The 19,472-nt window shown below is 50.1% G+C and overlaps 1 protein-coding gene across 3 annotated transcripts in view; it reads right to left on the bottom strand.

Annotated features, from left to right (window-relative positions):
• Positions 1-19,472, bottom strand: part of SEC31B (SEC31 homolog B, COPII coat complex component) — a 2,991,081-nt gene that overhangs the window by 2,855,351 nt on the left and 116,258 nt on the right. The window lies entirely within an intron of this gene.

Genomic DNA, 19,472 nt, shown 5'->3' with positions numbered 1-19,472 from the left:
CCTCGCAGAGGTCCCTGGATTGTTATATGGATGCGATGGCGAATAAGATAGCGAGCTGCCTGACCGCAGCCGAGATGGCCTCGAGAGAGGTAGCACCCTTGTTAGAGGGGCACCTTAGGCCAAGGAGTGGTGGGAGTAGCAGAATTAATAGTAGAGAGGACCAGGGGGAAGGGTGTCTAGTAGTCCCAATAGCATGTGAGAAGGTGCCCGAGGGAAGGCTTGGGGCAGCCCCAGTACTGATCCCGGCACCAGAGGTGGAAGTGGATTTGCTGGGCGACCTACAGTTAGGTTGTGCAAAGACCGCAGGCTCCGTCAGTGTGGACCCAGACTCTCATTGTGGGGGCAGGACAACAGGATCTGGCTGGAATCCCTGCTAGATGAAAAACTGAAGCCTTTACAGTTGGTTCTGCAATCCTTACAAGCCTTAAAGGTAAGGGTTTTGAGCACATTAGCAATAATGTATGATTCCATGAGAGTGATTTCTTCCAAGGTGTTAGATCTGGCTAAAGCTTGGCTGGAAGAGGTGGGGGTTGTTGTGCCTTGTGTTTGTTGCACACTAGTGAAGGGAGGGCACACTAGTGAAGGGAGGACACCCTGTAAATCCCGATTTGGCGAAAGTAGGGAGCAGCAGGGCTTTGCAGGTGGTTGCCGAAGTAGGGTCTGTCCCTAAAATGTTAGGGATTGGGGCTCATTTCAATCAAGGGAGGAGAAGTGAGTCAGAACAAATGACTGGGCGGGGACCACAGGTGTTTATTCCACCACAGGGGGGTGGAGGACCAAACCATCTTAAACTTACCCCCTGAAGCGGTCCTTTTTGTGGGGATTATTACAGGTCTGCCTGGTCTCCCAAAGGGCAATTTTGAGTCGACCATCTCCCTTATTAATAAAGCGACACATTGCATTAATACAAACCTGATGGGGCCTAAAGTAGACCCGGCCATTATTCGTATGGCTAGAAGAGTTGGATGGGTTGGCACCAAACCCAAGAATGTGGATGGCGACTGCGTAGTGGTGACCTTTTCGGACGCAACGGTAGCTGGCTATCTCCTTAGTTCTAACCTTGCACGGGGCCTTAAACCAAATGGCAGTAGACTTTTTAGTAGACTTCTCTCTGGATTATTTCTATGAGAGGGAGGTTGATCAGCTAGCACCAGAAACAATGCAGGGTGGAAGGGATGTAGGAGCATGGGGTTGGTGCAAGGGGAGGGGCCAAACGACTGGGTTTCCAGTATCTACCTGTACCAAGGAGGGATGATGGAGTTTAATTCCCACGAAGCAAGGGTTTAATCATATTCGTGAAAGTTCACCTAATGGTGCTTTTGAACTGGCCAATCGTTTTGAGTTCCTCACTTCTTGTGAGGACTTTGACCGTCAGATGTTCTACAGAGTAGGGTTGCCCTGGAGGTAGGGGCGGAGAGGCAGGGGGTAGCTCCGTCCTTAGCTCCTTTCATAGTAAGTGACCCCCAGCCCAATACACCCCCAGTGTTCCGTTTGCTGTCCTGGAATATAGCGGGGTCAAGGGGGAAGTTAGAAAGGCGAGATATTGCAGAGTTTCTCCAAGCAAATGAAGTGATCCTTCTACAGGAAACTTGGGCATTGGAGACCCCGAAGCTGGATGGCTTTGTTTCTTTTGGTATCCCTGCTAAGAAACAAAATCGAGGGGAAGAGGTTATGGGGGCTTGTTTATTTTGATTAAGATCTCACTCGAATACAGGGTTAAGGCGGTTGAAACATGTATGGACTTCCTTCAGGTGGTCTGTCTTTCGACCTCGAGTGGTGACCCGATCTGTATTTTTAATTTTTATAATAGTCCGCATAAAGCAGAGGCTGATAGACTAGCCAGGATTAAGAGGTTCATTGAGGATATGTTGTCTTCGGGTAGTAGTAGAAATTAACTGTATATTTGGGGAGGTGATTTTAACATAAAAATGGGAATGGAATGGGCATGGATCAGGATTTACAAGACCCTTTAAAGGATTTGTCTGAATATTCCTGCCCCTATTTTGGGGGATTCAAGGGTCTGTAATAAGGGTCTCCAATTGTGCTCATGGTTGACGGAAAGGGGGTTACTCTGGGTTAATGGCCGCTTGGCCCCAGATATCCAAGGCTGGGTGACCTTTAATAACTATTTGGGCTCCTCGATGATCATTTCTGCATCTCTGTGAGGCTTTGGGATCGGGCATTGAGCTTTGAAGGGATTCTGGATGTGAACAGTGACCATCACCCCATTCGTCTCCGAGGAGGAGAATTTGCATATAGATATCTTCGAGGAATGTAGCTTTATTACTTGGTATATTGGTGGATACCTCTTCGTCAGGGTGACTAGTGGACCAATTTGTTGAACTAACTGGAGCCCTTTCGAAATGTTTTACGCGGATACATAAAGGGAAGGGCCAGTGTTATGCAAGGGTTGGTTTGATGAGGCATGTAGAAGCGCAAAGAGAGCATTATTATTGACTTTAAAGGCCCCGACCTCTTGTAGAAGAGAGATTGCCCAGGCCAGAGCACATTTCCAAGTACAATTAAAGGGAAGGAAATTAGAAATTGAAGGGGCATCCTGGGAGGGATTTCTGGACGCTGCTAAATGCAATGACCAGAAGGCCTTCTGGGAGTTTGTGAAGGGGGCTCCTGGAGGTGGCGTGAACAATGAGGCAAGTGGCACCCATGTGGAGGAAGCAGCTTGGCTGGAACACTTTGGGAATATATTCAAGGGCAAGAAGATGAGGGGTTGTGTAGGGCTAAGTACCTCCTGTTTAAAGTTTGGGCTGGATGATATAACTAAGGCTATTAGTCAGCAAGCCCTTAATAGGCCACCGGGTCCTGATGTGATACCATCGGACCTCTTTCAGGACCACCGAGATTTGTGGGCACCTCTTTTGAAGGTGGTGTTTAATGCCTGCATGGAATCAGGGAGAGATCCCCCATCCTGGAAAAGGGCCATTATCTTCCCTATATTTAAGAAGGGAGACCATGCAAGCCCAAGTGCCTATAGGCCAATATCATTACTGGACATCTCTTAAGATCTTTGGGAGAGTGTTACTGGTCCATATTGAAGCCCGGAGGTTCTTTCTGACATCCCGTTTGGCTTCCGCCCGGGAGTAGGTACTATGGAGCAGAGCCTTAATTTGCATCTTCTAGTGGCCAACTCAGTCTTTTGTAAGGGAGAATGCATATGCTGATTTATGAGTAACTTAGGGTTAAAAATTAACTCTTAAAAACTTTTAAAAAAACAGCTGTAATGGCCTGTGTGGCCAGAAAATGGCCAGCTGCAATGCAACCCATGATTTGTGCTGGAGAAGTTATCCCCAGGGTGAAGGTCTTTGATTACCTGGGGATTAGATTCTCGGAAGCCCTTACAGGGAAGGCACACCTAACTAAACAGTCAGCTAAAATGAGTCAACAAATAGGGGGCCTTTTTTGTTTTATGTCCCGTTGTGAGGGTCAACCGCTTGATGTGGTATCTAAGATATGTTGCACAATCAAAGGCACTTACACTTTATGGGGCCCCATTGTGGGGTTTCCAGAAGGCTGATGAGTACAAGTTAAGGAGAATATATTTTTGAGGAGATTATTGGGACGCCCCAACTCTTCAGCGTGCACTACTATTCATAGAGAATTGGGCCTGGAATTTTGGGAGGATCAGTGGGCATTGGCCCCTATACATTTTTGGGTCCAGCTATGGGCAAATGTACATGCCTCCCTTTGTCACTTCATCATCAGTTCTGTTTTGGGGAGGACGGGGTGGCAAAACATTCCTTGGCTGGATTATATAGCTAAAGCCTTAGGAGAGGCCAACCTAAGTATTCTTTATCCTCCAGCTGCTCTTCTATCTAAACCAGAAGTGAATGGGTACAAACTTGTTCTGGGTGAAGCGTTTGCTAAGCAGAGAACACTTGTGGAGTATGAACACAATCCTGCAAAACTGCATGTAACGAATAGCCGGCCCTTTGTGATTCAACCCTATTTAATCTGGGGAGCCCATAAAAAAGATGGTAGGTTAATCACTCGGGCAAGGTTTGATTGTCTCCTTTTGCAAGGGAACACTGAACTGGAAAGGCTATCCAGATTCCGCTGCTTGCCCGGTGTGTGGATACAGCACTGAAAATGTGCCACATTTGTAAATATTTTGCCCGGGGTATACCATAACTCCAGTTCTTAGGGAGTCTAAGATTCGCCATTATAGAGAGGCTATTTTATTTCTTTTAAGTGCAGATTCTGTTTTGGTTGCATGGGCATTATTCAACTTTCTGAAAAGAGTGATGTATTTTAGAAAGGGGTTAATAAGGATTCAGGGTGAGAACTGCCGTTGATTCCTCTGACGAGCAGTATTGAATAGGTCATATTGTTCTTAGATATGTTTTAAAAGTGTTTCGGTATTGGCAGTATATATAGTATTTTTTTATTTCTTTTAACTTTGTGACGGTTTAATTTTTTTTTTTGTTGAAAGTACAATATGGTTTTTATCATTGTATGTATTATGATGGTTTAATGTGTTTTATGGATTATTGGAATCCGAAATAAACTTCTTGAACTCACTTCTCAAGAAAAAAAAAAAAGTGTTTTCAAAAAATATGCCAGGATGCGGTAGCCTGGGTCTCCCTTACCCACGTTTTGAGCACGGGGTAAGGTGGGATCTTGGAGCGCAGTACAGTCTTGTGCTCCTTCAGCACGAGCCAATTTTTTTTTTTTTTAAACTTTATTTATTGCTGGCAGGTAAGGCACATGGCAACAGGAATACAGTCTGCATTATACAATTCAGAATATTGAGGTCAGACAGATATGCATACAAACAGCACAAGAGACAGAGATGAACAGCTAAAGTACATACATGGTAGATGACACGTTTGGGCACATCCGGATCACAAAAGTAAGAGCGGAAAGCCGGCCACGATTTTTGGGGTCTAGAGTGAATGGGGAGGGTGGAAATAAATAGGTGCTCACATTCTTGAGCCCGTGTTAGTGCAATCAGCCATTCTTTTGCGGTAGGGGTGCGGGTTCTTGTCTCTTCGTAATCACGCATGCTATATGCACAAAGGCGCAGTGAGTTGTGCCTGTAATAGTCGGCCGTATAACAAGAGGATGGCTAGGGGCCTCGCTCAATTGGCATGGACAGTATCTCGGAGATTATGTTCATGACTTGGTCCCAATATTCTCCTATCCAGGGGCATGCCCAAAATATATGAAGGTGGTCTGCAGGAGAGTGGTGACATCTAGGGCAGGCCAGAGGTTGAGCATGAGACATCTTTAAAAGCCTGGCCTGGGTATAGTACAGTCTGTTCAGAAGTTTGAACTGCATACATCTAAAGGAAAATTTTAGTGAGACTTTTTGGGTATGCATACACATGCAAGACCATTGGTCGTCTGAGCTCGGAGCCTAGTTCTCGGGACCAACCCTCATGGGCGCGGGGGGGGGGGATTTGGGAGGGGTGGGAGTATGGGGGATGTGAGGGGTCATGCAGCATCAATTAGCATTTTATATAATGTTGAAAGGATTGGTCTACAGTCTCCTGAATTGGCAATATAGGCTAAGGATGCAGTCGTCAGGGGTTCAACAGGGTAGGAGGACAATCTGGCAGATATGGCTGCTCGCAATCTATAGTACTGGAGGTGCTCTACCCCTGTGGTCCCATGGGCGGGTTTCCAAGTGGCGGGTGTGATGAATTGGCCATCCGGGAAGACATCCGCTAAGGCCCTATAGCCCAGGTGTTCCCATCTAGTCGATCGTTTTGTCCCAGGTGGGTTTTAGTTTGGGGAATTTCCACAAGGGGAGTCAGCAGTAGCATGGTTTATCCGCACCCATGTGGGCAAATATTAGGGGCCATGCACGCAGTGTGCAGGCAACCGGATCAAAGGGGCAGTTGTCTTTATAGCGTTGATCAAGTATCAGCGTTTTTAGATCTGATTCAGTTGCAGCTAGTAACTCCAGTTTTACATGAGGGAGGGGCACCATCCAGTACAACTCTTGATTGGGGCGGAGAATCCCCCTTTGACATAGGGGTATGTCATCTCTACCCATTATTTGCGGACAGCCCCTTAGCCAATAGCGCATGCATTTTGGCAAAGTATGGCCTTCCCGGTCACGCAGGGACATTAGTGAAAGTGTATAGCAGCTTGGGGAGTATTATCTTGATTAATGAAAGTTTAGCAGCCGGAGAGAGTGGAGGGGCTTTCCATTTATGCATTTTGGATGGGAGGGAGCGCGACACCACTACTCCCAAGTTTTTGATGCGGTCTGGGGACCATCGTAGAGAGGTCATTCCACGGCAGTCACAGGTGGCATCGTTAAGGGGGAATATTTCAGATTTCGAAAAATGTATTGTGAATCCCAAGAGCCTCCCTATGCGTGCGATATCATCTAGTATTGGAATGAATTTCGTTGTGGGGTCCCGCACGTACAGTATCATGTCATCTGCATATATGAAGACTATCTCGGGTGAGCCATGAGCCGGCTTCCTCGTTGTCTGTGGTGTGCCCTGGTGTGTTCCGCCATGGGTTCGATGGCCAAGGCGAAGAGGATTGGTGAGAGAGGACAACCTTGTCAGGTACCTCTCTCAAGCTGAAATGTTGTTGATGTGCAGGCGTTAACAAGAACCTTAGCTTGTGGTTGGGTGTATAAGAGTTTGTTTTTTTACTTCTTTTTATTGGTTTTAGCATATAAAACAAATCAAGAAAGAAAGCAACAGCATCAACTAAACCCCTGCTCCCCCCACAACTTCGGCCGTAGCGCCAGTAGGTCCTTCCTTCCCATTAGCCCCCTGCCCGTCCTTTAACCATGAATGTCCAGCAGCTTTAGTCTTTGGGGGCACCATTGTTCCCTAAACTCCCCTTTCAGGTAGTCCAGCGTCTCACCCCAATCAGCTGAAAAGCTCCCCAACTTACTATCAGCCGCGTATGTGGCCCATTCCAGTGAAACAATGTCCCACATTTTCCTTAGCCAGTCCTGCTCCGTAGGAATCGTTGGGCTCTTCCATTTCTGAGCAATTAGACCCATCGCTGCCAAAGTGAATACCACTTCGCCTTAAAACTCCCTCTCCTTTCCTCCTTCAACCCCTGCTGCTCTCCACCCCAGCAAGATCTACCGGGGGTCCTGACTGCCCACCACCCCTAGGGCCTGGGCACATGCAATTTCACACCAAAAAAGTCTAATACGAGGGCAGTCCCACCATATGCGAGTATCCGTACCCACCTCCCCGCAGCCCCTCCGGCAGTCCCGTCAAGTTGTCAGATACATCGCATGCAGGCGGGCCGGGGTATAGTGCCAGCCATAGATATATTTGTACCAGGCTTCCTGTAGTTGGGTCGCTTTAGCCACATTTGGAATTGTCCTCCGTAGCCTTTGCCAGTCTTCTCTTTCCATTCTAGCCCCCGGTTGTTGCTCCCATCCCCTCATGTACGGCCAGGTAACCTTCGGGCCCGTGCTCTCTAAAGGTTTACATAGATCCGAGACAAGACCTCTAGAACCCTTGTGGGTCAGGAGGAACCGTTCAATTGTGTCAGGTCGCGTGTAGCCGCCTTTCTGACCTCAGTCGACATGACCCAGTGTCTAATCTGGAAGTATCTGTGCGTTTCCCCCCTCACCTACCCTGAATTCCTGCTTACATTCCTTGAAGGTTTTCACCTTTTGGTTGTGAAACATATCACTCAGCGTCCTGCAGCCCCCACCCTCTCCCACGCTCAGAATGCCCCCCTCTCCAGCCCCGGCATAAAATATCCTCATTGTTGAAGATCGGCGTAAACGGGGAAGGAAAGGACAAGATCCCCGCCTCTCCACTGCCCTATCCCAGGTGTCCACCATTCCCTTTCTTATAGCACTCAGATAGATGTGGGGTGGTCTCAGCCTCCGCGGAAGCCAGAATACCTCCCCCAGGTGATGTTGAGCAACTGCTCTATCCATTTTTACCCAGTGCTTCTCAGTCATCCGCAAACCATTCCCTAATCACCCTGAGAAGTGCAGCCTCATGATATCGCCTGAAGTCCGGAATAGCCAGGCCACCCCGCCTTTGGACGCCATGAGAAGTCGCCAGGACAAGTGCAGCCTCTTGCCTTCCCAAATAAATTCTTTGACCACTCGGTCTAATTATGTAAAGAAGCTTGCAGGAATGGCTAGCGGAATCGCCTGAAACAAATATAGTAGACGGGGAAGAATCACCATTTTAAGGACCGCCCCCGTCCCTAGCCAGGAGATCCTGAGGACACTCCACCTCCTCAGGTCTTTCTTACTTGCCGTTAGCATGGGGGAGTAGTTTGCACCGTACCAACCGTCCAGTGAAGGGGTTATCCTAATACCCAAGTATCGTAACCCACCCGGGCTCCATTTGAACGGGGAGAGCGCCTTTAATTCCTTCGCCTTATCAGTTCCGACTTCTGCCAATTGACCCGCAGACCCGATACCTCCCCGAATTCGGTCAGAACTTCTATGCTCACCCTGATGGACTCCTTCTGCTGTGTCAGCGTGAGCAACATATAAGCGAATGCTGCCACTTTATGATGATATCCCCCAAATGGTATGCCCTGAATCTGGTCTGCCTCCCTTATATCCAGTAGAAGGGGTTCCAAATATATAGCGTAGAGCAGGGGGCATCCCTGTTTTGTCCCCCGCTGGAGCCCAATTGGATGTGATGTTTCTCCATTCATTAGGATGCGCGACCTGGGATTCTTGTAATTTGCCACAACCATGCTGATGAACTCTGACCCAAGACCCATCATTTCCATGACTTGGAACAGGAACGACCACTCCACCCGATCAAACGCTTTTTCAGCGTCTAGCGCTAGGAGGATCGCCGGAGTGGTCGTCTTCCGTGTTTTCTCAACCATGTGGGCCACCGTCTAATATTGTCAGCTGTCTGCCTCCCTACCACAAACCCTGTCTACTCCTGGTGGACCAGCGAGGGTAAGTACTTCTCAAGCCGCTTTGCCAGTATTTTAGTATACATTTTTGCCTCCGTGTTTATGAGGGCAATGGGTCGATACGATGTGCATGCACTCTTCGGGATCCTTGCCCGCCTTATGTATGAGTGTTATTTTAGCCTCTTCCATCGAGGGGGTAATGCTACCTCTGGACCCAAATGAGTTGAATAGTTGTGTTAAATGCAGAACTAACAGATGGGAGTAGGTTTTATAGAAAGACGCTGGATAGCCGTATGGACCCGGGCCCTTACCGCGGGGGAGTGCCATTATGGTTGCCCTTACCTCGTCTTCTGTAATAGCTCGCCCTAGCTCTCTCCCCTCATCCCTAGATAATCGTGAGAGGGGAAGGGCCCCCAGGAACTCCCTCTGTGGCCCAGGCAATGGATTCTGTGAAGACTATAAAGCTTTGTAAAACTCTGCCATCCTCCCCTTCATTTCTTCAGTCCGAGTGAGTCTCTCACACCCCCCTTATCCCTCATTGCCACTATAACATTCTGTTCCCTGTTTCCCCTCAGTAGGCGAGCCAGAAATGAGTCTGCCTTATTGGCCTTCGCATAGAATCTTTGTCTAACCCTAAGCATAGCCTCCTCCGCCTTTTTGGTCCTTAGGATCCCCAACTGGCCCTTTGCTAACCTGTATTCCCTGTACACCTTCCTAGTGGGGTTCTCTGTCACTCGTACCCTGGCGGCATCCACCTCTTTCCAGCTGTGCCTCGAGCACTCTCATCAGCCTGTTTCTCTCCGCCTTTAGAGCGATTAGTTCCCCTCTCAAAGTGGCTTTAAAAGCATCCCACCTAATATCGAGGCTCGTGTCCATGCTGTTCCGCTCAAAGAAGTCCCCAATCTTACTTCCCATCTCCTCCCGCATCACCTGATCCCTCAGAAGCGTCTCGGGGAATTTCCAGCTCCACACCCTCGACATACGCCTCCCCAGCTGCAGTTTCATCTGAACAACCTTATGGTCTGCTATCCCCATGGGGCCCACCTCTACTGATTCCACCCCTCCGATCAGGCATGCAGACGCCCAGATATAATCAATTCTTGACTGGGTTCTATGAACATCTGCGAGAAACGTGAACCCCTCCTCCCCTCAGCGCCCTCCACACATCTCGCAATCCCGCTTCCTCCCACCGTTCCTTCAGTTGGGGAGAGGCCACCGCACCCCCACGACCCCCCTCATGCTGCGTGCGGTCACCCCTCCTATCCCATGCCAAATTAAAATCCTCCATCAGTATCACCTGCCCCCTCGCGAAGTCCTGCAGGGTACCCAGGATCTCTCGCATGAACTGATCTTGGCCCGCGTTCAGGCCGTACACTAAGACTATAGTGTAAGGCGTGCCCATATACTCTCCTCTTACCATGATGTACCTCCCGCTTTTGTCCCGGAGCGTATTGTTCACTCGGAAGTCCATCCCCCTCCCAAATGCCAAGGCTACCCCCCCTTTCTTTGTGGGGCCCGATGCAAACAGTATTTGGGAGAATCCCTTCAACCGCAGGCGATACTGGTCCTTCCGCAGTAAGTGGGTCTCCTGCATCACCAGGACATCTGGTTTGTGGGACCTGGTAAATTTCTCCAATTTCGTACGTTTAAGAGGGAAGTTCAGCCTCCTAACATTATGTGTTAGCCACTTGAAGACTGAGCCGATATGCAGTATGCCCCTCTTAGACGACCCCCTACCCCCTTACCGGGTCTGCCCTGTATTTCCCCCCACCCCCCAATGGTGGGTTTGCTGATCTCTCTCTACTTCTCCTTTACCTTCTGCCTTCTTTCCTTTATTCCATAAAGCCTGAATTGCTCCACTGGTCGCTACGGCCCCCTCCCGAGTCCCCCGCCCTGCACCCCCACCTTTGGGTGAGACCGTCCTCTCCCCCCTCCCCAACCTGATAACCACCCGAGCATTCACTCCCTCTGCCCCTTCCCTTCCCCCCCACCGGGCCTCATAGCCCTTACTGACCCCAGGATGTTGCACCCCCCGCCACCCTAGCTCAACTGCCACCTTCATGGGTCCCCCACCCATTACACGTTTTGTTCCTATTAAGATGCTCCCTGAGCTGCCAGCCCCGCGCTCTGAGCGCCCCCCCCCCCCGTTCTCCTTCAGCGACATGCATTTCCTCTCGGGCCCTGCCACCTTTTGTCCCCCACCGTAGACCACTCCCAGCCTTGGCCTTGGCCTGCTGCCGGTGGTCAGCACAGCGCTGCTCGAGGGACCTTCATCCAGATCAATCTGCAACATATTAGCTCCTTCATGGACTGACGTTATCCGTTTCTGATGTCCTTCCCAGTCAAATACTAAGCCAAATGGAAATGTCCACTTGTAGCGTACTCTGCGCTCGTTTAGTGCCTTCAACACCGGTGCCATCTGTCTCCTCTTTATTAGGCTGGTGCTAGCCAGATCTTGATACAAGGCTTCCCGTTGGCCTTTAAACGTTATTGGTTCCCTTTTCTCGCTGCCTGGAGGACTGCCTCCTTCTGGGCATACCTGGTAAAAGCGGCAAGGACGTCCCTCGGTCTCAGGGTGGGCCCCTTGGACAGTCTACCAACTCTATGGACGCGATCGAGTTCAATGCTGTCCGGAGCAGCCTCCCCCCAAGATTTCAGCAAAGATGCCCTGGATTTCCTGCTTTAGCTCCTTATCCGGGACTGATTCCGGCAGCAACTTCACCCTTACGTTAACCCTACGAGACCTGTTTTCGGTATCCTCCATTTGGATCTCCAGATTCTGGGTCGCCACATCGAGGCGCTCTATGGCCTCACTGTTACCGGTAGTTTCCTTTTCCATTTCCTGGAGACCCCTTTCCAGAAGATCGGTTCTTTCGCCCAACTGTTCTAGGTCCCGCTTGATCTCCCCAAGAGCTTCATTCAGGTCCGCCCGCATAAGCTGAAACTGCTCCTGGAATGTCTTAGCCAGATTGGCTTGAAGCGCCTGAATCTCACCCACGAAGTCCCGTCTAGTGACTGGGGTCAGCTCCCGCGGCCCTTCCGCCGTCCCCCTCTCCTCCGACCCCTTGCTGTTGCCCCCCGTTCCCTCTCCCATATCCTGTACCGGCCACAGAGAGTGGAGGGTGCTTTGTGAATCTCATGGGTGCTGCGCTAGCTTTCCGCTCTTCCCTTTATTCCGTGTGGCCATCAGTTCAATCTCTTGCATACAGTGAGTTCCAGCCAGCTCCCTTCCTCTTACTCCCCAGTCACTTACTGGAGCCAGACCTTCTCCAATCTACCTGTGCAGGGCCTCTAGCAGGCCAGCACAGCTCCGCCGACCCCTTTTCCACTCCTGCACCTTCTGGAGTCACTTGATATGCTCGTTTTTTAATGTTTAATTTTATTTTTACGGGGTTACTACATCCCAGTAGCGCCCTAATTAGGGCTCAATCACTGGAGAGCCACGGGGGCCGCCACAGTGCCCAGGCTCCAACATCCACTCCGTGCTCTCCCCCAGATCTCTTGGAGCACAGGGCCAAGTAACCGCAGGAGCAGCTGGAGCAGCTCCCGCTTCTCGTTCGTCTTCTGTCTTCCCTCCCCGGTGGCCGGGGACCCGCCCGCTCCTCCACAAGCCGCCCTGCAAGGTTCCCGACTCACCGTGGCCTTCTGCCTCCACTCTGCTCCTCCCCCTGGCACCAGGGCCGCGTGGCCGCTCTGTTCCCCCTTTCCATTCTATGGGTGTGGGCACCCACCCGCAGCCGCGAGCCCCCACCGCTCTTCACACACACCCGCGGGCCGCCGTTTCCTGTGCAGCCTCCAATCCAGGCAGCCGCAGCAGGTAGCCCGACAGGCGCCTCCTCCTCTTCCCAGGACTCGCACGCCGACAGGCGGGCTCCCCGCTCACTCCTCGAGCCGGGCCAGCCCGGGACATACGCCATTTCTTGCTTAATTTCTCGATCCCAGGACTATCGATCCTAAAACGGTTACCGCCGCTGTTTACGGAAATTGCAAGGTCGTATTTTCTTGGCTCAATTGTCCATTCCACCATGCAGGCCAACCGAAGAAGGTTGTGGTCACTACTTGACATGGAACTTATTGACAATGTCAAGTCACTTTCGAATAGATTTTGTGATACCCAAAAGTAGTCAATTATTGACTGAGCTTTTGGGGATGACCAAGTTTTCTGAGGTGGTTGATCGCCCGGTACTTGTCCATTTACCATATTGCAATTACGATTGCGTAGTGCCGGACTCCACTTAAGTTCCCGACGTGTTACTTCGTCATTTGTTAACAATTTGAACAGCTGAGTGGCGTGATCGTATTTGAACCATGAGCAGTTTAAGTCACCTGCACAAATTATTGATAGATTCTTGTCGTCTATTAATGTCTGGTCAATACAGGAAGTTATTGAGACTATGAAGTTTTTAGTGCTTACTTTAGCCGGGTTCCAATATCTGTTTAGAATAAGCAAATGTTTCCTTATTTCTGGGTTTTCATCGGTGGTCTGGAGCAGTGCACTTTGCACAAAAGGATTGGGGCTGGAAGAATCAGCAAGGCGCCACCTGGTGTTTGTTTTAATCATGATTACTAAGCCAGAAAAAGGTCACCCCTTTGCACTTTTAATTGCAGGATTTAATAGTGTCAGAAATCCGTCCCTTCATGGTGGCTCACACAACCAGGTCTCCTGAAGACAAATGACGAAAACCTTTTCCAGGTCTACTTCGAATTTGTTGAATAGATGGATAAAACCTCTGGTGTTCCAAGAGATACATTCGCGAGTACACTTGTTACCGTTAACTGGTGGCTAGCGTCGACCAGTGGTCTCATTATGAATGCCATTTTTCGCAGAATGATTGGAGGTTTGTACTTCAGGTCTCTGTAATTGCCATTGCTCTGCGTAGCTCAACACATCGATGCTCTTGCGTTCCTTGAAAGGTGTTCTTTAGATTTGTGTCCGACGTGTCAGACCTGAAGCTCATCGGTTCAACCGATATGTCGAACAAACATTAGCAATTCCTCGGATGCATTCAGAATTGCATTTTGGACTGATACGGAGGTGATATGTAGCAGAACCTGGTCACAACACTTTTCAGTATCGTACTCTACTATTCGTATGTCCTCAGACAAAATCGTTCGAAGAGATGAAATGCAAGAAAATAATTTCAGTACATTTTTGCGATTCAGGTTCAAGTCACGGTCTTCCCGATGTAGATTTTGTGATCTCAATTTGCAATTCAGAGAACTTGCACCAGGTCTCAAGGAAGAGGAGGCATGTGAGGAGTAACGGACCTGCTTCTTTTCTTGAAATCGGGTGTTTTTGGCGTTTAACCGTGTGTGCAGTTTGAGACCGTCCTCAAAATTCTTCGACCTGTTGTCATGATTCATCTCCTGCCTTGCTTTAGGGTTTGCCCTATGTGGAGGTTTGCGCTGAACATCGTCAGGAGCCACATTAGAGGAGATGATGGGATGCTCGGTTGAAACTCCTCGGGCACGGACACAGGCACAGACCCCCCTCAGAGGTAGACACAGGCACAGACCCCTCAGAGGTAGAATCAAGCGTGATGTGTTCTCCCATATCAACAGATTGGTTATCGGCAGTTTGAAGTGGTGATGCAAGCTGCACAAAGTCGATGGGGTTGATATGGGCAAGGGTCGGCTGTGTGACGGCATTGGCGAGATTTCCAGGTGACAGAAGGCGATCGTCTATTGCTCGTTCTGCCCCTTTTTTGCTTCCTGGTGAGCACAGCATGTTCACAGATAAGGCATCGGAAGGTTTATCAAGTAAGAAGGGAGTCGTGGAGGGCTCAGAGAGGGTTGCAAGGGAGGACACAAACTGTCGATGGTTGCTTTTTTCCTGTTAAGTCGACAGTTTCAAATAACACTTTGGATGCACGTTTCCTTGAAACAGTGCTTACCTTTGAAGTGTCAGAAGCCGCGTCTGCCTTCAGGGCTGTGCACGGATTCTGCATCCGTCGTCGTTGAATAGTCTTCCGCCTTGTTTGAGGGCCCCCCCTGCCTGATTGAGCAGTCATGGGACCGAGTACAGCACTGCCAGTCGCGGACTGACGCAGACTGACTCTGCGCACGACTCCGCGCCTGGTTTGAAAATATATAGGTTTCCGCCCACAGCTCACGGCCGGCAGAATTAAAGCGGCAGTGCTGGAATTTTTTGCTGGGGCAGGGCAGGAACACGTGGCAGCAGCTCCTATCAAGGCACAAAATCCAAGTAGACTGACACAGATTGACTCTGCGCACGACTCCGCAGAGATGGACTGTGCGCACGACTATTGCAGAATAGTATGTCGGCTTTATGCCTATGTGCGTAGGATATTATTTTACAGGATTTGGTAAAGTTACGCAGGCCCCGGATGTTCCAGCTTAGTATCTTTACCAGTTGTGCCATTGCCCCATCGATGAGTCATGATGATCCCCGTCTGTGAGTGCATCTGCAGTGTCTCGGTGAGAGCTTCCCATGTACCATTGTGCCCAGTTGCCAGGCGTTTAATAATTTTCCCCCTTTTTAACAGTAGAGAGGCGCAACAAGTGCTTTATTTATTTATTTCAATTCTTGATTGACGCGCCACATCGCCCATAGGCCTCAAGGCACACATGAAACAGACAGACCGACACAAAAGAACAGACAACTAGCAGAGAATCAAAGACCAAGGGAGTTGGCAGAAAATGAGAGAACAGTCTTAGATAGCCCTAAAAAGGTAGATTTTTAATTTTTTTATAATATCAGCCAGGAATGTGAGGGTTTTGAGATCCAGGGGAATAGGATTCCAAGTGGCAGGAGCTAAGACGTCAAAATAATTTTTCAGAATTTCACTGAACAGACCCAGGGCTAACACAGTTTGGCCTGATCTAAAGACCTCAGTGATCGTGTGGGAGCTTTGATAACTTATGCAACAAGCGTATTGAATAGTCTCGAAGCGGGGTCTCAACGATTTTTCACCCTCACCGCACCCCTCTTTCACTGCCCCTCCCAACCTAGTAGCGCAGATCCCTGCACTTTCCAACTAACCCCCGGTGCCAACTGGGTGTCGGGATAGAAAACAATATGTTTCACACTAGCAACTGCAAATGGGAGCGCTGTTGCCGTGCAGTATCAATCGACCAAGAGGACATTGTGTCCTAACATACTTAGCATTCAGGTGGCCAACTTAAAAGAGGTTACCATCAGCACATAATATAACATAACATAACATGAGGCGTATGCATTGATCTTAAGCCCTAGTAAATGGGCAGGTTGACCAGTCTCATTCTGCCGGGCCCGCAAGAGCAGAGGGCATCAGGCTATGCGCTGCAATCAACTTCACCGCCTTGTCAGGCACCGTAAAAAAAATATAGCTTGCCTCCAATTTGCAATTTGAGACGGGCCGGGAAGAACATTGCATATTGTACATTCCGTTCCCGGAGCATCTTTTTTACTCCATTAAATCGGCGCTGCTCTAGTTGTACAGGAATAGAGAAGCCCCGGAATATTCGGACGGTTTGGGATCCAAGTCTTCGTTCTTTCTTTTCCCGGGCCAGTCAAAGAAGAGTATCCCTGTCCCAGTAACTCAACATTTTTGCTATAATAGGCCTGGGAAGGTCTCCTTGCTTTGGCTTAGGTTATAAGGCCCAGTGTAATCACTCCACCCCAAAGAACGGTGAAAGGGTGGGTTGAGCCAGCAAGTCCTTGAGGTTTTTCAGCTGCCAGCTCCATATTGCTGGTCAAAGCATTTTCTGGGAACCCCACTATCCTAACATTGTTCCTGCAAGAGCGTGATTCAAGGTCATCACACTTTCCCTTCACCTGCTTCACATCTCTGGAGAGATTAGTCACTGTGTCCTGTAATGTGCGGCTATTATCTTAGTTGGTTCCTATTCTATCCTATGATTCAGTTATACGGGCTCCCTCCTGTGCCAGTTGGGATCATTTTGAGGCGACAGTGGTACTGATATCGAGTTTTTCGTGGACGGCTGCAAAGCCCTTTGCCATGGCCTCCATCATGCCCGCAAGGTCCAGGGCAAGCAGGGGTGGCGGGCGGAGGTAGATGGGTCAGTTGGCAATTGTCGAGAATGGTTTGAGTTGTCTCATACTGTTGCCATAGTAAACTTGTCCATTGCACCCGCTTTTTTCCCGCCTCCACCGGACCCTTTAGTCATGTCTGGGTGTGGTTGTGATGAGCTGTAACGGGTCCGGATCATGGAGCCAGTAGTTCGGTGCCAGTTGCTGGATACTCAGGGCAATCGGGACTCAACAGGCAGTGGGCATCAGTCCAAGGCGACCAGTGTGCGCTCTCACAGGGGGGACGGGGTGAAGGAGGTGTTGCAACGTGGGAGGTCTCGGGGGGAGGAGGGGCTTTGGGAAATCACACAGGAGATATCTCTCATCCACTTACGGCCGGAAATAAGGTGAGTGTTTGGCGTGGGGTAGGCGCTGTAGGAGCTTGAAGGTAAACAGCGAAGGTTTCAGGGGCCAGGAGGCTTTTGACAATCTGGTTTGATTTTGTATGCGGTGGCCCACATGGCAGCGTCGATCATCTCTAGGTCGCGGCAAACCTCCCCACTTTGAGCAGCAAGTTAATCTCCTGTGGTGCCTCTGGGCAGACCCTGCGCTGCGACAGCGCAAAGTAATGCAGAGGGGCCTTCTGTGTTATGGCTGAGGAGTGGAGCTCTTTCTGGGGTGTTTGAGGGATGGTTGAAGCCCAGGTTGCTCACAAGCTCACACACGTGTGGGGGAGGCCCTCGTGGGGGGATGCTCCACACCGGCACAAGTACCAGGCCATCTCACAATGGGAGGGCAATGACCGCGCCCCCACGGTAGGCGATAGTCTAGTTCGGAGTTGGATGTAGGGACTCAGTCCCTCCCACCGCCCCACCCACCCCTGCCAGCAGCAGGAGACAGAGGGCTGCGGCACAGGGCCCAGTCCTGAGGAGGCTAGGTTTAGGTGGAGCTTCGGCAGAGTCCTAGTGTTTCGAGCTCGGCCAGGAATTGAGTCTCCGGGGCAGGGGTCAAGTCACCGAGTAGCCCCGCAGCGCGGCACAAGAGCTCCAGCACTCAGCCGCCTGATTGAACGGCGTGGCAGAGCTCAGGAGAGGTGAGGCGGAGAAACAATCCTAGTATGGTCCCCAAACAACCAGCCCCGCGCCAAGCGGGTACCTCAGCGCTTATATCGTGGTGTGGAGGAGGTGGTTTGTTCACCATCCGCGGCAGTCAGCTGGCCTCAAAAACTCGGCATGGGAAAGCTCGGCAAGTGTTCTTGAGCGGAGGGATGGCCGCTGGGGTCCCCCACCGCTCGTTTGCATCATGGGCTCCGCTAGCATGCAAAGTGTACAGGAGCCCGCCGTAGAGTGGCTTTCAGGTAGGCAGGGTGCATGGGCCACAGCCCGCGACGTCTCTGAAGGGCATCACAAGAGCCTTCGGTCCACCGCTCGAAGACAGGAGGCCTGCAGTAGAGGGATGGTCGCAAACTGGCGCCACTTCAGGTCAGTTCCCAGTGCGACCCAGTAGCATGACCAAACAGTCTTCCGCTCAGGCGGCAGGCTCGGCCAGTAAATCGATTGGGGACTCGCAGAGCGGGCTCCCAGGTGGCTGAAACTTTGGCAGAATATCCCTCAGCACTTCATGGATGAGTAGGTGCAAGTATGAGCAGATTATGTTCCAAACAGTGTCACCATGTAAGCAAGTGTTCCAGCATAGCACGGAGCAAGGCAGCCATACTTGTCGGCCGCTCAGCAGCACCCCCGAGACGACAATTTTAATAGCAGCTCTAAGGTTTGTCTTTTTTCCTTTGAAAGTCTCTTGCCTTTGAGGAAGGAACGTGTTCAAATAACAAAACAAACAGTGTCTGTTCTGACTTCCCAATTTGTTCATTTCTCATGTGTAGCGGTCTTTTCTGGATTCACTGCTGCCCCCTTAGTGCCTAGATGCCTTTCGGCCTTAGTCTGTGCTCTACAAGTTTTTAAACTAACTAACTAAATAGTGTCCTTTCCACAGGCTTTGGGTGACTTTCACCCTGGGAATCTTCTTTTTGGGGGGTGCAAATCCCTAGAAAGAGGGGGATCCCCGGATAACTATGATTCTCTCGCTTTCAAGGGCCTGTGGGGTTCCCAAAATAAAGTTCAAACAAATGAAAGTTTGTTTCCAGCTTTCACTTGAAGGTGAGGATTCTCACCCTTGGGTGCCCCTCTTCTGGGTGCTGACCCTTCTTAATTATTAACCACAGTTCACATAGGGTGATGGCTTCACCCCTGGATCTCCCACTGTCGGGCTCGGACCCCTCTTCTATCTTAAGCATGATTAATTTCCCTTGTTTTCGCAATGTCTTTTCAAACAGTTCATAGTGGACATCCCTCAGCCGGGTTCACGTCTGTCAACACACTCTCGGAACATTAGACTTTGCCCCTCTTCTCTGGCATCTCTCTGTTGGGTTTGCTCTTGCCAACTTCACTTTCACTTACTTTCAAGTCTTACGGGATTCACGTCCCTTACTTTCTTTCATGCAGGATTCACTTCCCTTTCTTTCACACAGTTTGCAGATCAACGTCTTTCGATTGTATGCTGATTTTACTAGACCTCCTGTACAACCACTTTGACCTCTTTTGGCGGCTCTCCTATGGCCTTCGGGTACTTGTAGTTTTGCCTATATGGGGATTGA

The sequence above is a fragment of the Ambystoma mexicanum genome, chromosome 8 (assembly GCF_040938575.1).
Source record: "Ambystoma mexicanum isolate Mex_15411 chromosome 8, UKY_AmexF1_1, whole genome shotgun sequence".
Lineage (NCBI taxonomy): Eukaryota > Metazoa > Chordata > Amphibia > Caudata > Ambystomatidae > Ambystoma > Ambystoma mexicanum.
This window is presented reverse-complemented; position numbering and strand designations above follow the sequence as displayed.